This window comes from Triturus cristatus, chromosome 4_1 (assembly GCF_964204655.1).
Source record: "Triturus cristatus chromosome 4_1, aTriCri1.1, whole genome shotgun sequence".
Lineage (NCBI taxonomy): Eukaryota > Metazoa > Chordata > Amphibia > Caudata > Salamandridae > Triturus > Triturus cristatus.
Window position 1 is genome coordinate 551,957,864 of NC_140585.1, and position 17,061 is coordinate 551,974,924.

The 17,061-nt window shown below is 47.0% G+C and overlaps 1 protein-coding gene across 1 annotated transcript in view; it reads left to right on the plus strand.

Annotated features, from left to right (window-relative positions):
• Positions 1–17,061, plus strand: part of DHTKD1 (dehydrogenase E1 and transketolase domain containing 1) — a 1,328,309-nt gene that overhangs the window by 1,180,490 nt on the left and 130,758 nt on the right. The gene's annotated exons all lie outside the window — the stretch shown is intronic.

Below are 17,061 nucleotides of genomic sequence, written 5' to 3' on the forward strand. Positions count from 1 at the left end.
GTGCAAGTGTCTTCTTACTCTGTTACCTTATTATTATACGGTTGAGTGCTTTTCTTCTACATGTAAATTGCATAAGTTGCATCTTTGTATCAATCAGATTTATTTGGTTAAATATTAACCATAAAAATACAGCAACACATACAGTATAAAATCAAAACATCGAGTCAAAAAACAATATGATAAGTTAGCTAGATTTTCGAGAGCAGCAGATTTCAGTTCTCTAGAAGCCAAGGAAATAGTCAATGTGCCAATCCGAAAACCAGTTGGACTTCAACCCTTACGCAATTCACTGAGCAATATTTGCATAAGGTGTGTTGTAGGTACTGATCAGTCCCAGGTGACATAGATGAGAAAGTTAGTGGAGCAACAAATCCTCTTTCATGAATGCATACCTCATTCAAGGATTACTAGAAAATGCATTTCAAATCATTTATTTTAAAACTAAAACCCTAATTTAGTGCACACAATATGAACTGTAACCACAATGAAAATAAACGTTACGGCAGCAAGCAAGTTTGAGTAGTGTAAAAGGCCACACATGTTCCAAGATTATTAATCTGTATTCTATAGCACCAACCCTAATTTGCCTCTTCTAATCACGATACTAACTCTAGCACATTAGCAAATAAAAAGCCTGTTTTGAATTTCAAAGAGGGGTCACACCCTCGCATCCGATTTCACAATAATAAGTTCTATTTTCAGGTCGCAAAGGTAGCTAAGTCAGACTGTTTTTCAGAAGCCTTCAGTTGCAGTGGGTGCATGATTGCGTGGTCCCATTGTTCTGGTGTGACGGTCCTCTCAAAGTCCTAACTTCCAGTACACAGTTTTATAAGATTGTTCTGAAGATGATTGAAGACTTTAAGAATAAACAATCCACAATGGATGGTGTAATGTCATTTTTACTCTATTAGGCAGTGTTCTTTTAGAAAGACAACAAAATGAAACATGTAATCATCAAGCCTGGGCGTAGTTTGCGGAGTTTTGCTGCGCGGAACTTCAAAAAGTTACAAAAAAAACTCAGCGAAGTTCCGCGAGTGGCGGAGTGCAGTGCGAACTGCAGTTTGTGCTGGTATTCCTGCCGCTCGGGTAGAATTTCTACCCTAGTGGCAGCTCGTGCACGCAAGCTTACCATTCGCGATCGCAAACTTACCGTTCACGATCGTTAGCGGGGAAAAAACTCCGCTGCACATCGCTAAGCAGAGTTTTCTGCACTCAGCGAGCTCCGCGGAGTGCAGAAAACTCCGCAAACGGAGTGAAGTTTACTGCCCAGGCCTAGTAATCATCCACCTTCTAGAAACTCTGTGATTTCATAAGGATTAGACATAAAATGATCAGCATTAATGTTTTAATATCATATATTTATTGATGGAACCATGATTATCATATCCCCAGGAAAAGACCAATATGAAAAGAATGTGTTCTTGATTTAATCATATGTATATACTGATTAATCAGTTAGTGCACGTAGTTCACAGAAAGGGAAATTCAGGCCCTAATAGGGAAAATAAATAATAGTGACAATCATATAATACATGAGCAAAATAATCCTCCTCCACAAGTGGTTTTTAAGTGTGAGATTCACATAATAAATAACCAGCTGATTACTTTCAGTAGACTGTATTTGAACAGCCATCTTTAAGATGTGGCCCACAGCATAATATGTTAGAGTTGAAGAAAGCAATTGTTTTAACCCGTTCCCCGCTCATGACGGAACCACTCCGTCATGAGCCACGGGCGCCGTGTGCTCATGACGGAGTGGTTCCGTCATGCTGCGGCCGTTGGCGGCCGCTCCGCCCACGCAGCGCTAATTCCCCGCAAGTGGATGGAGTCATGACGGAACCACGCCGTCATGAGCACAGCTCGCCCGTGACTCATGACGGCGTGGTTCCGTCATGAGCATGGCGGCGCCGTAAACCCCCGAAACCCCCCAGCGCTGCGGCGGAATTCGCGCCGCAGCGAAGGGGTTAAGGAGTCTCTCTACAAACAGTAACTACACGAGATATTTATAATGTGTTGGTATATAGAAATCATGAAAAAAAAACACAAAATGCATCATGACTTTAGTGAATAGGTTATAACAAGGGCTTAATTGTATTTTTCTGCCCGAAGCCCATCCCTTATGAAAAGATCATGGATAGTGAACAATACATAAGATAAACCTTGATAACATTTTCCATTCATAGACTTTCCAAATTCAATGCAAGACAAGGCTCTACAGAAGGGAATTAGTTTTTTTTAAAAAGATGACAACCTGACTTCAGACTTAACAAGTCCAGTGTCCTCCCTAAAGATGGCCCTTCTCTCCATTAATGTTTTTTAACCCAAGGTTGCTCAGATTTTATAATATTCCATGGGAATACAACAGATGAGGCCACCTAATTCAGAAAACAACATTCCTGATGTAATTTAACCAGTTAAGCTTGCCTGGCACCACCATTTATGCAATCGCAAATAATCTCCGTTATCACATAGGCCACTGAGTTGATCAAACTGAAGAAGGGACACAGGTTTTATAGCATCCTCTAAATTATAATTAAGACCCGATTCTTTGTGACAAATCTAATATAAGGTACCCTGAGGAAGACCCACAAAAAATTCTCTTCGATTTGTAGGCTTGACATTAGGGATACCTCAGCTAATAGCCTAGTCACTTTTACCATATGAGACAATTGAAGTACACTGATTGATGTAATCTTAAATCATTTCAAGGGTTTGTTTCTTATTTTAGAGTTAAAATCAAAAACCACCCTAAAGTTTGGACACATTTTGTATCGTAAGCTGTATATAGATATATGGGAAATAGCCTTTGCAATGAGGTTTTTACCAAGTTGTGCCTTTACCACACATTTTTAAAATGCATGTTTTTACCACGTACATGCTTTTACAACACATGCCTTTACCACACATTTATGGTAAGTTGGGGTGGGGGGCCTCGCCCCATAAATACATTGTTTTTAAATATATAAATGATTCGTGGTAATGTCATGCGTTACAAAAACATATGCCTTCTAAAACAATGCAGGGTACAAAATGCGTTGTAATGCCATTCATTATTTCCTTGCGTTGTCCCGTCTCTCACACACACACACTCTCTCTCTCTCTCTCTCTCTCTCTCTCTCTCTCTCTCTCTCTCGATCTCTCTCTCTCTCTCGATCTCTTTTTCTCTCTCTCTCTCTCTCGATCTCTCTCTCTCTCGATCTCTCTCTCTCGATCTCTCTCTCTCTCGAGATCCCTGCATGCAGCAGGGAAGTATTCTAACGTTCATTGCTTGAAGGAGGAACCCTACAAACAAGGACTGCAAGTAAGTTATCATGTCTACTCTTTGTTTAATACACCCACAGTGTTTTCCCAAAAACTGATAGCTGATGTGGAGCAATACATTTAGCCTGGTTTAACATTTAAAAGTGGAGCAGACGCTTTGCGCCTACCCACATTGTTATATGTCTCACAAATGTTGATGGAATCCTCAAGTCAAATCTCACAGCCAAGGGACTAGGCCCAGCCCAGTCTCTTCTGGCCCCTGACGTGAACAGAAGGAGCCCACCCTTGACTCAGACTTAATTGTAGTCGGCTGCTATTAAACAGTGCACCATTGTCTATCTTTCCTAAAGAATCAAATTCCTGATAGAATTTATTTTCTTGTAGTGGAAAATACTCATTATTTTATTCACGCACCCTACAACCTTCCCAGTTGTACAGGGATCACCTAGAAACAAAGCAATTCATTTGTGGAATCATGAATGTGTAAATTACTTACAAGGACGCAACTTAACACAGCTCTGCATCCCACCCCTATTACCCTGTGTAATCCTCCGTACATGCTACTTCTCTGAACGCTGCAGAAAGCGAGCAATCTGCCAGTAATCAGTGTCTTGAAGTGTGGTGTGCAGCGCTGCTCTACGTGGTCCCTTAGTGGAGAAAACAGGCAGATGGTTGGAGTCGGCGCGGAACTGCAGCTTCTGTGCGACATGAGAGCAAAACTGTGTTGCCGGACTGGGGTCAGGAGAAGACATTCAGTGTCATACACGTTCAGGCCTACGGACCTGGCCTGGATGCTGAGGTCGAGTGGGACCCAGGCACTCAAGTGAATACGCCGGGCAGAAGATTAAAGGAGGCGCCCTCAGCGAGGTCACCTGCGCATCGATATTTGGCATCGATGGGAGACAGACCCCACCACCTAACAACCAACCAGAGCACCCGGGAGCAGAGAATGGTGGCAGCCATATTGATCGTGGTCCGCGAGAGACGGTTGGGCTGAATGGAGCGAGGCGATTTCTGCCTGCCTCTGGAACCGACAGCACCTCCACAAATTAAAGGTGAGCATGCCAGGCTACGTGGAGACCCACGATTAGTGTGAGATCCGGGGGCATGAAGAGATGGGCAGGGTCCAAAGGCTGCAATGGGCCTAGGCCCGTGTGTGATGCAGGATTGAAGGCCTTGGTCGAGGGGTGCTATAAGAGGCGGGAAGGCCGGAGAACCAGGCGGCCACGAGTGCACAGAGTGCGCTCTTGCCACACTGGACCATGGCCAGCTAGTACCAAGGCAATGATAGGTCCTACGGGCGCCGAGCCCTAGCTTGAGACGGCTGCTCTCTGCCATACTGCACAAGGACTCTGATTGTGTTGGCCCCGCCAGATAACCATTAATAACAGGGTCCCCCTTCCGCTGCAGCTGGGAAGTGAGAGCTTGACCACTGGACTTGGGACCGAACACTACCCAGCGCAGAGCACTATTACAGCTGTATTGAGCGGACATTGAGATCTGCGTAGCACCGCTCCTCCCCAAAGTGACATGGACTTGACCTCCGGTACATGCAAAGCATCCAGCTCAGAGCCACCACATGCTCATCGCCCAAAAGTTAGCCATGGGACGCCTACAAACGCACAATCCTCAAGCAACAGCACGCTGCAGAGTGGATGAGACATTACCTGCAGACGACCCCTTAGAGCGCAAAGCGCCACACCTCGCGCTAGCTACTAAATTGGATACGGTGCTGAAAACTGTTGAGAAGATAGGGGATACCCTTGACCAGACAATCACATCTCTGGAATCCAAAATTGACATAGTCACATCGGACTTCACCTTACTGCATGCAGACCATCATAAACTGGCTTACAAAGTCCACAGCAATGAACATACCCTGGCAGAATTACAACCAACTATTCGTGAAAACGCTACAGTGCTGCAAAATCTATTGGATAGGGTGTGCACTTCAGAGGATATGCTGGAGGATGCAGATGGCCGCTAACACCAGAACAATATATGAGTGGTAGGCCTTCTGGAGGGTGAGGAAAGAAAGGACTCAGTGGCCTATGTTGAAACCTGGCTGAAAGACCTGCTACCTGGGAACGCACTGCCGCCTCACTTCATAGTGGAACGCGCACACAGGTTGCCAGCTTGTAAACCGCCGCCGGGCACAAGTCCACGACCACTGCTGTTAAGGCTGCTGAATTACAGTGACCGGGATATTGTCCTGAAAGAAAAACATAAGCTGACTGACATCAAGATCCAAAATGCCCATTTAATGCTATTTCCTGACCACACGGCACAGTTACAGAGGCAATAGGGCTCCTTCCTCGCTGTGAAACACCGCCTTGGGGAATTGGACATATGCTACTCTCTGCTATTTCCGGCCCGGCTGCGAGTGGTGGCAAAAGGCACAGCACACTTCTTTGACACACCATGGGAAACCTGGGACTGGCTGAAAGGTGCTGGCCTGGCGGGGTGGCAGCCATCGTCGGGAGGTGGAACAAAGACATGTCACGAAAAGGGAGGTTGTCGCAGGGGCAGGAACAGAGGAGTGGGCTGCCCTGATCCTTCGTTGGCAGACCCTAACCTGAAACAGATAGTAACAGAAAGGAGAGAAGCCTGAAACGTGGCAGCGGCAATACGTGATCCGACGCAATACTCAGAACAAGATGTCGAGTCAGCCATGTCCCAGGACGAAGAGGACATTATTCCTGGCTGGTCTGGAGATCCAAGTTCTCCGGCCATGCCTGCCGTTATGCCACAGACCTCAGACGATATCATATGACTGGATGTGAGAGGATATATGGCTAACCAGTCACTCTGCAAACTTCATTGAATGTGGTGGGATGTCCCTGCCGTAACACAGATCAGTGCCTATGTCACAACGGTCATGGTTTAATTCTCATGTGGACACAGATACAGAACCCGAGAGGAGCGGCGGTGTCGTCACAATATGCCACAGGACACCATTAGTCAAGCTGAAACACATTTAGCATCATGTATGAATCAACATAGGGGTGACCATAGGGGTGACCTACACCAAAACACACTCCTCTATCAGACACTGACACCGTTAGGCGACCTAGTATGGGCAGGCTCACGTTTCGGGTCCGCTCTTGTGAAGTTACACATTTTATAGTTACATCTCCTGTTTTTCTTTTCCTTCTAATCCTTCTAATGGAGCACGCAACTATCAGCCGACCTAGGCCCGCATTTGCATACTGAAGTGCGTATTCCGTGAGCTGTGAGAGTTATTGCAAATCCCTGATATGGAACGAGTAAACATTGTCACCTGGAATGTTAGAGGCATACACACGCCTTCTCGTCAGTATTTCATTTTCTCATATCTGCAGCGCAGACTACCTAACAGAGCACTCCTACAGAAAACCCACTTGACGCAAGGAGAAGCGTATCATCTCCGCAGATGCCGGCAGGGGCAGGTATTTAGCACTAACTACTCATCGCAGGGTAGGGGAATACTAATAAGGGTATGTGAGAGGGATGGGCGAGGAGGAGGTGGTCTTATGCGTGAATCAATGATGGCTTAATTTATTGAGCTTTAACAAAAAGGTATAATAATAATCAGGGTTGGTGGATGGTCTTCTTTTTTCAGTTTTCCAATCTTCCCGTTGGGTTCTTTTCCTCCAGGTGCGTGGTGGTAACATCCCCCGGGTACCGTGAAAAAGAAGAGAGGGTATGCGGTAAGTATTTGGGTTCTTCAGAGGACTGCATGAAAGAGGGTAGACCGCCACCAAGAGAAAAGGGGTTGAGACACCCTAGTGCACACACTGGATGAAAGTGCGAGGGTAAAACAGGATGGAGAACTCCCCTTCATACTCTATATACACAAGTCTTGACTACCTTAATCTCAGGTATCTGCTTCTGTACTGGCCACTGCTTTAGAGCAGGGTCTCTTAACGCAAGGGACAACAAAAACCCTTCCCCAATATGCCCGGATCTGTCTCGCCCTGCATCGGGTGGTAGCTTGTTTCCTGTGGTTTATATGCACTTCAGTATGTGCTCTTGCTCTGGCGCCTCTTACGTTTAAGCTCTCCCCTTCCCACCCCCCCATTCCCCTTCTCGTGCGGTACATCAATGAGGGCAAACAACAACAAACAAAAAAAACGGGGGGGGAAAAACCCACAATCCCTTCCTTCGCCGCCCTTCCTATCCCTCTCCCCGGTTCACATACCGCGGAAGCCGTAACTCTCCAGAGTTACGGTGGCGTGAAGGCGTCCTCAAGGGGCGTCCACCAGTCCTCTGTCCAGGCGTCTGGGTCCGCGTCTGCTTCCTCCGCGCTGTCGGGTTTTTTTCTGTCGGTCCTCCGCTCCTCTCCGTGACGCTCCTCTTCTCCTTCCACAGTCCTGTTCTCTACTTCCTGCTTCCGAAGTTCTTCCTCCCCGTCATGTTCTGGCGTCTTCCTTTTAGGGGCTCGTTTCGCCTCTCGGGCCTCTCCCGATTGGTCCTCCTCCTCTCCGGGCTGTTCCTCTTCCTGTGTGTAAGTTAGTTAACCCTTGAATGTCTGAAAATGTTGGATCGGCAGGCTTTTGGTATTCTGGGACAGCGAGGTCCGTGACTCCGCTAGGGACGACGGCGGGCTCCTCCTCACAGGGTAAAAGCAGGAACCCCATAGCAAATAGACAAAGTGGAGGGCCGCTATGTATTCATGAAGGGCAGGTTGAGTGATCCCTAACTCTGAGCAAACTGCATTCCCACGTAAGCTAACTGATGTTCTGGCTTCGATGGAGTGGGATCTCCTGGCTGATAAGAGGTGACTTCAATTCGGTTCTTAATGTTGACCTGAATAGATCGTTTCCACCTCTGATGCATACCACAGCTTTGTCAAATGCACAGGCACTGAATGCTTGGCTCGCTCAATGGTCCTTGATAGATAAATGGCGCACCCGTAACCCAGACATGCATATATGCTCCTTTTATTCCTCTGCACATGGGCTACATGTCAGACTAGACCACATGGTGGGGTCGCCTTCACTGCTTCCCCTGATTGGTCAAATAGATTACTTAGGACCCACACACTCTGATCATAGCCCTCAGTATATGCAGAGCACATGGGACGCAGGCCCACCTGGCATCTCAAACTGGCAACGCTAGAAGATCCAGCGTTCCAGGCATCCTTGGGGGCTGCGACACCGAAGTTTTTTTAGGTTAACCATGGATCAGCAGGGAACACATTACTGGAATGGGACGCTTTCAAAGTCACTATCAGGAAGCACAGCCTCAAGATCACATGGAACATTCGCAAACAACTGAAGCTGTTAACGTGATTGAGCTCGAGCTTCTGCGCTATGAGATAGCAGAGGCAACACACCCAGGGAACACACAATGGTTAGTTAAGGCACGCAACGACCACTTTGAACTACTGCAAAGGCTCATATGCTTGAACTATGCAGCACACTCTGCGCGCGCACACGCGACATCAGACAAGGCGGGTCGTTTGCTGGCATGGCTATTGTGCCAGGACCAGCCTCATAATCCTATACATGCTTTGCACACAAGCTGAGGCAGCATGGTCTCTACACAACACGAAATACATCCTGAAATGACAGACACTACACGGTGCTGTACGAATCCACTATTCAACATGATCAGGCACGCTTGGACGCCTTTCTAGGCTCGGTGACCCTGCCAATGATCACGCCGGAACAGCACAAAGCACTAATCGCATTGATAACTCTGGCCAAGGTTCACAAGGCCATTGCAACACTAGGGATGGGCAAAAGCGCTGGACTGGACTAGTTACCTGCTGAATACTACAAGCCTTACACACTTGCTGCCCTGGAAGAATCACTCCTCCCTCCGTCCCTTCGCAAAGCGTACCTGGTCTCATTACTGAAACCTGACAGGGACCCTACTAACCTGAGTTCATATAGGCCTCTGGCTCTATTGAACACTTACTATAAGATCTTGTCAAACATCTTGTCTCATTGCCTAGCGCCTCTAATTCCTAACATAGATTCATGCTGACCAAAACTTGTTTGTGCCCGCCCGAAAAACTTCCCTTAACTGTAGGCGATCTTTTGTTTTAGAATAGCTGCATACTCCACCGGCCGTTGGCCTCACTCGGGATGCCTGATCTTAGACCTTGAGAAGGCCTCTGACTCCCTGGAATGGGTATACCTATTCACTGCGCTACCACGCTATGGGCTTGGGATAACCTTTCTCCAAATGGTCAAGTTACTAGGCAGGGAACCAGTGGCGAGAGTACAAACAGGCCCCTACATCTCCGCTCCGATCCGGGTGTGGAGGTGAACCAGGCCTGGGTGCCCGCTGTCTTCGTTGCTTTTCTCATTGGCTATAGAACCACTAGCAACAGCTATTAGGGCGATAGGTGCATATTGGGGTATCACAGTAGGGGATGGAGTGCATACCGTCTCACTGTACACAGACGTCCTTTTAATATCGAGGGAGGGCATTGACAGCCATCCGATCCCAGATGTCTTTCTGGGGCATGCTCACACTCTCGGTCGTGGGTCGGGTGGCACTAATTAGGAAGGTGGTGTTACCATGACATATACTACTTTGTTAATTTGCCATTATACATCTCACTATCCTTTTTTCGCTCCCTAGAGAGCACTATAAGGGATTTCCTATGGGTGGATACTCGCTGCAGAGTGGCCATAAAAGAGTTATACCGACTGACCAATCGGGGAGGGCTGACACTGCCTAACATGGAACAATACTATCTTGCTGTACAATTTCAATGGTTAGCCCGATGGCTGGTAGGTTGCCACCTGCCTGACACAGCTATGACCTCCGCGTTCTGGTCCCTCAGCACATTAACTAACTTGTTCCATCCCTACATGGAGGGAAAGCTGCCGGCACCAATGCTACTTAACAAAGCATACTGCTGCTACCGCTGTAGTCTATGCATTACACGGCACATGAAACAATATGCACCCGCTTTGCCACTCCAGGGTACGCCTAGGGTTCGCATAACGACCACGGCTTCTAAACTGAGGCAGTGGGGTGAGGCGGATATCCATAACATAGGGGAACTATACAACAAAGGCATCTTAATACCATATGCCACCCTGATTGTGGAAAATTAGCTCAACCCTGGCCAGTTTCTGTTGCACTGCTCACTACTAGCAGCTCTGACTAAACAATGGGGTGATATTACCACTGAGCCTCCAACACATCTAACAATCCAGTATTTGCATGTTATGGGGTGAGGCGGGCATCTCACAAAATGGATGGCGGCCTTCCTTAGACACCACAGTGCGATATCGCTGTCGCCCCTAAGACGACGCTGGGAGGATGACCAACACCGAACAGTCACCGACGCAGAGTGGGATGCTGCGCTAGAGGGCCTTACATGCGTTCCCAGAAACACTCACTTCTAGTTAATACAGTATTATGTAATGCAAAGGACATACCTTACCCCAGCTGGAATAAACAAATACTTTGCTCGCACTGTCACCTGCCCGTGGTGTCGCCTGGTAGATGCAGGCTTGTTACACATGCTAAGCAACTGTTTGCTTATCCAAGAATACTAGAAATCAGTAGTAGACACTCTGACCCGCTGCGCAGAGCGAATAATCCCTCTGGAATGGGAGGCCTGTATCCTTCACCTCTATCGCAGAAGAAAACACCTCCTGCTTTATCGACCTGGGGCTGGTGGTGGTGAAGAGGCTGATCATGAAGAGATGGAAATTCCCTGAACCCCCACAGACATTGGCCTGGTGGCGCTCCCTACAAATATGGGCTAAGGCGGAGAGTGTTGCATTGTGCCGAAATGACACACTAGGCCTTCGCAAGATAGTGATCGCAACAAACTAGAATGCAATCTTGAACGATTTCCAGAACACACCCAATACAAAAGCGGATGCACTACATCCTGATAACGTAGCCGACGGCGAGGCAGAGGGCGCGTGTGGCCCCTGAATGAGATACGGCTAGCAGCCACTATAAGCGTGCACACTCAAATCACAATCTTTATATGCCTCTCCATGCGCACTCCCCTGTTCCAGATGATAAAAAGCAACCCAGATCTATTCAGGTGGGGCTGAGAGTTCCTCTCGTTACTGCGAGCCCCTCCTGCTTTCTTTTTATTTGACCCATCTGTTACTACCCACCTCCCAAGTTAGCAGAACAATTTACAGTTTCTAAGTCATAAATACCTAGATAAGACACTACAAGAGACCAGATTTTCGTGCACAAAAGTAGCGACGTAGATATGGGACATGCAGAATTGCTCCATATGCGAGTGAGCATCATATTTACATTACCATACACATGCTTAGGCTACGCACTAGTAGACTGCGTGAAAGATGTCCAGCTGAAGCTACTGTAATAATATGAAGTATGTACTGTAAATGTCTACCTTGTTACTGTATAAATTAACAAAACTTTAAAAACTTGATGAAAAAGATTTAAACAAAAAAATTATTGTGTACATTACTTACTATGATCTTTATTCTGATTTTTCTTCCTTATCATCCTTACTAATGGAGTTGAAGGCTCCACCTACAGCTATCATCTGTCCCTATCCAAGCTTCCTTCTTTATCTACAGATTCTAAATGCACTCCACCCCCTCCCACATAAGTACCACTCCTGCCACTCCCACTTTGTGTTCTTTATGTAAGCCAATAGACAGATCATAGGTGCAAGGGGAGGGACAAAGGGGAAACTTGTATACTAGGACGAGTATGAAAATGGAAGCAATGAATATTACTGCTAAGTTATTCACACATTACATCATCTCAGTCCTTGTTACATTCCTTACTAATTGAAGATATACCAAAGCAGTATATCTTCATCATGATCTTTAAAATTAGACAGGAGTGCTGCTACAAAGGTATTTTTCTATGTAGACTCCTGAAGAACAAAAGATGACACTGGAATACTATACAAAAAATAACTCTTGAGACACCGTTTTTGCAAGAATATTTGAAGCCAACTTGACCCATTACCAGCACATTCTGCCCATGAAGCAGCCATTCAGGTTGAACGAGTCTGAATAGGATCTGGAAAATCCTGTCCTGTTTTTTAGTATGCCAAAGAGCTTAAAATCTTTATCCGGTGGCTCAAAGTTGGTTTAAGAGATTTGCAGCCCCCTTTTGCGATAACAAAATGAATAAACAGGCAGGCCAATTCTGTTCTGCTGATAAATTATGTTATGTGTATTTGTATAGCAATAGCACACAAGGAGGGCATCCTGGGACTGAATATGTGTGCAAAACTCTCTACTGCCCTAACCGTATCTAATAGATGCAACATTAAATCTGATTTTAAGACTTATTAGTGGATTCCCAACTGGATTCCTTTAGTGAGAGAGACCATGAAGAGGTAGCCAAGACTTGTCCTTTCAGCCTCCCTGCTGGTAGACTCAGGTGGCCAACAGAAGTAGAGGTTGACGTAAAGGGAAAGGGACTAGAGATCGGATCCATTCCTTTGCTACTGTCATGAGATGCTGCTGGAAAACTCAAAGCTTCTTGGTCAATGTGGGAAAACAAGACCCCTGTCTTGCCCACTCTCTGAATCTTCACTAAGGCTTGGAGAATGAGCATTGTAGGCTCTGCTTTCATTGTCACCCCCACTTTTTGCTGGTGTCATTTATGTTTTTTCTGACTAGTCTGACTGGGATCCTACTAACCATTCTCTGTTCTTCCTCCCTAAATTGGACATGGTGAGTACTTGGGTACACATCCAGATTTTCTACTGGTATACCCAGGTAAGTCCCTAGTATATGGTTACCTAGGGCATAGGTACACCAGGGTCTCCCATGGGCTGAAGCATGTATTGTGCCAACCGTTGAGAGACCACTCAAATTGTTACTACAGGCCTGCCATTGCAGCTTGTGTAAGCTGGTGCTGGCACCAATTACAACAGATATACGCTTGTCTTATGTCTGGGGTCACTGCACTTAAAACCTATAAGTCACCCCAAACTCGGGCCTTTCAATCCTGAATGCAGGGTGCTCGGTTCTAAGCTGAGCATGAGCAGGGCACCCCTACAACCTTTGGAGTCCATTCTCCCGGGTTGTAAGTGCATCAGCCATTATAACATATAGATTGGCCATGCGTCATTACGCGATGCCGATCTCTAAACTGGCTGTAACATACTCTGTCATGATTGGTATCAAACATGTTGGAATCATACCCCCACACCGTAAACAGTGTGGGAGGTATGGCTCCATGCACTGTAAAGCTCCTCTGGGACGCCCTCAGTGCTCCCGGTACCAGTCTTCCAGAATCGGACAGCAAGCAAGGGCTGCTGCTGAACAGAGACATGTTCTGCCCTCATACTGCTGAGCCAAGCTCAGGCAGAGGAAGGCAGAACAATAGATATCCTGTAACAGGGAGGTGGAAACCCCTCCCTGACAGGGTTTAGTGTACTGGGGCAGGGTGGGGGCGCTTGCCAGCGCTTTTGAGACTGATTGAAGGGCACATTTAGTGCTTTACTTGCATACTCCAGTTCAAATCAGTTCAGGGAGCCGTTGGCTCCCACTCTTGTGTGAAACTGGACAAAGGACATGAGAGTATCCTCTCCACTGTCCGGCCCCTCCTCTGGGTGGGACCCCTGAATCTTCCCAACCCTTTCCTTAGGGTACTTAAGGGCTTACCTGTGGATGGGTCCCTAGATTCGTCGTGAAACAAGACTCAGATCACATACCACTTCAACTGTCTGAACCCTCTGGACTTCGCTTTGGGAACCTAGACTGCACCAGGGAAGATTCCTGCTGCTCCTGGTCTTGTCGTCCTGCTGGTCTTCTGCAACGTCTGGGTCTGTGTTGCATACAGGTTCTTCATCGGGCCTGTGGTTATCCAAAGATACCTGAAGAAATCTCCCTTGGAGTGAAGGAGTCACTCCCCTGCATCTGCAGGCACCGCAGCACAGATGACCGGTCTGCTGATCCTGGGCTTCCACTGACTCCGAAAGGCTCAGCAACACATGTGATGGTTCTGCAACTCCATCGAGGCCTGCACTGTCTTCATACCGAGTTTGAGGCCAGTATACCTAGTCGGAACCGCTTGAATAGCACCACTGTGCACGGCGTCGTCTTGCTGTTGCCAGGGCTTGTTGACTCTCTCCTCCAGAGATCTTCGGGCTCCAAGAGGCTCCAACCTCAAGCAACTCATGTAGCCAAGATCTTCGCCCTCACCACTTCCTCTGCACCGTGGGCCTTCTTAATTGGTGAGCTGCTCGGGGTCATCTTGCGACTCCTGTGCTTTCGGCCCGTGGGTCCTCTTGAGGGTCTTCTTTTGCTCTGGGACTGCTCTGACTTACCTGCTCATGGTGAGTCACTTTGACCTTGTTGGTCCCAACACTGCACCTTTTTCGTCAACCATGTTGTTTGCTGCTGCCAAGGCTTCTTGGTGCCCTTGCCAGACATTCTGGCTCTCGACATCCGTTGTGGGACAACTCATAAGTGGCTCCTGGTCTTCCACAGTGTCACCTGGACCGCACAACTGAAACTTGAAGGGAACCATCAACCTCTCCTGCATCCCTGACATAGAATCTGTCTCCTCTGCTTGCAGGTACCTCTTATCTTGAATCCACCTTTGGGTTCCACCAAACTCCTTCGTCTTCTTCTCCAGCAGCATCCTTCCTTAAGTCCTCAATTGTGGTCTACAGCGGTTTCCGATGTCAATTGACACCTATGCACCCAGCTTCCCTGGTGTAGGTATCCTAGTTCCTGGGCTATTCACGGGTGGGGTGGCTCTCCAATCTTCCATCTCATCTTCCACGGAGGGGGGGGAGGGGGGGGGGGGGGTCTTCAGGGTCCGCTGGGAAGGGTCCTTTTTCTAAAAACTGCAACCGCAACTTACCCGTTGACTAACATGGAGTACGCAGTCATGTTCCCACTCCGCACACCACCGCCGTGGGGTTCCTAGTTACTCCCCTTGGTTGGTTCCCCGGCTCTTCTACGTCTTCTGTGTCCACTCTTGTCTTGGGTTGGGGTTTGAATTCCACTATTTTATTATATGGTTTGGTTCCCCCCTGGAGACCATTGTGTATTTGTGCTACTTATCTGTTTTATTTGCAAAGTATTATGTGCATTGTGTTATATCTCCAGGTAGGAGATATTGTTATGTGTTAGTGAGTATCTTATAATAAATACATATTTTTACAAATACACCGTGTTGTTCTTTTTCACTTAACATATACCAATAAGATTAGGGTCTGGTAAAACAAGCTGCTTTACACTCCTTCTGGACTAAGCCTGAAGGCTGATCTCAACAACTACCACTTAGAGAGTTTTCTAAGGTTGTCTAAGACCACTGAAATCACCATAACGGTTGCCTGGATTAGTGCACGGTGCTACACTTACATAAGTGAGCACCATATACTAACCGAGCCTCGCACAGTGGTGTGCAACGGTTGGGATTGAAGCTTTCGTTGTTTTACCAGCTAATCTTGGTGTAGATTAATTGAAAAACCTTCACTAACATTAGGCACATATAATACAGCTTAGAATAAGTAGGTTCTACTGAACTTAGGGTTGGGTAGTTAAGAGTCTAACACAACCCTTTCTCCGACCTTAGAGAGTTTAGTTTACACTAGGTTTGGTAGATGCAACACCACACCTAGTAACCATGTCTTTAGTTTAGGATGCTAGTGTATCCCAGTCTTCTAGATACAGTGGTCTTAAGTTCCAGAATCTAAGGAGCCTGTGTACTTCTAGGATGTTAAAGACAGGTAGCAATCCAACCACTAGGCATCTCTTAGAGCTGTGTGTCCTAGATGATCTCCAGAACCCTGACAAGTTGGCAGATCAGGACAAAGTGTATGGGGATGCTCCAGAAGATGGGAGAGGAGGGGTAACCCCCTTGTGGCCCTAATTCTGAGCATGGCAAAGAGGAGTCTGAGGACTCCACCCTGGTGAACTCTGGTCCAGGGAATAGTGCAGATGGCACAAAGGGTATCCCTAGAAGTAGGTCCCCCTTTATTTCTCTTGGGAGGGCTCACAGCAGACTTAAGGAGATCTAGGTATCCCTCTACTGAGTCAAATTCTTCAGGACATCCATAGGGACCTCCATCTCTAGTCGAGGGAAAACTGCTTGGAGAGGGAATACCACCAGATCAAACTTGAGAGAGTTAGACTCCAGCTCAGGCGAGATCAGTTGGCCCTTGACAAAGAGGAGATGGAAGTCCAAAAAGCTAGGAACAATCTGGGACTAGAGTCCCATGGTGGCAGTCCTAGTGTCCCTAGAGTCAGGGAAAACGCTTTGATACTAGGAACCTGAACAGGCTAGTCCCTCCTTACCAGGAGGGGGATGACATCCAGAAATCGATCACTGCGTTAGAGAGGGCCTGTAAAGTTGGCAGCAACCTGTGGCACTCCTTTGCTAATAAAGGTAGAGACCAGCTCCTCACTGTTAGAAACAAGCATTGGCATAGCCAATAGGTCTCGCCTTTGGGACCTTATAAGTGTTTAGCCATGCAACACTTGATGTTGTTGCACCAAGGATATTGTGCTGGATAACTAAACACTTATAAGGTCCCAAAGGCGAGACCTATTGGCTATGCCAATGCTTGTTCCTAAATGTGACAGGTGTTAACCATTTGATTTCCTTCCTTGGTAATGACGAGTCTGTACTGTAATTTGCTCACATGAAAAATTAACTAGATAAACATTTAAAAATCTCCCGAGTCTGTGGTTAGTTTTGTTTGGTAAGAATATAACTTATGTCGTATCACCCTAACTGCCACTAAATGATTGACAATCTTGATTCCAGCTGAGTTTTATAGCCTAAATAAGTGTTTGTTTATAGGCCCGGGTGAGTAATTGGTGTATGAGAGTCAGAGATTGTTGGCCCGCTGGATCAGTATGTCCCCCTACAAGG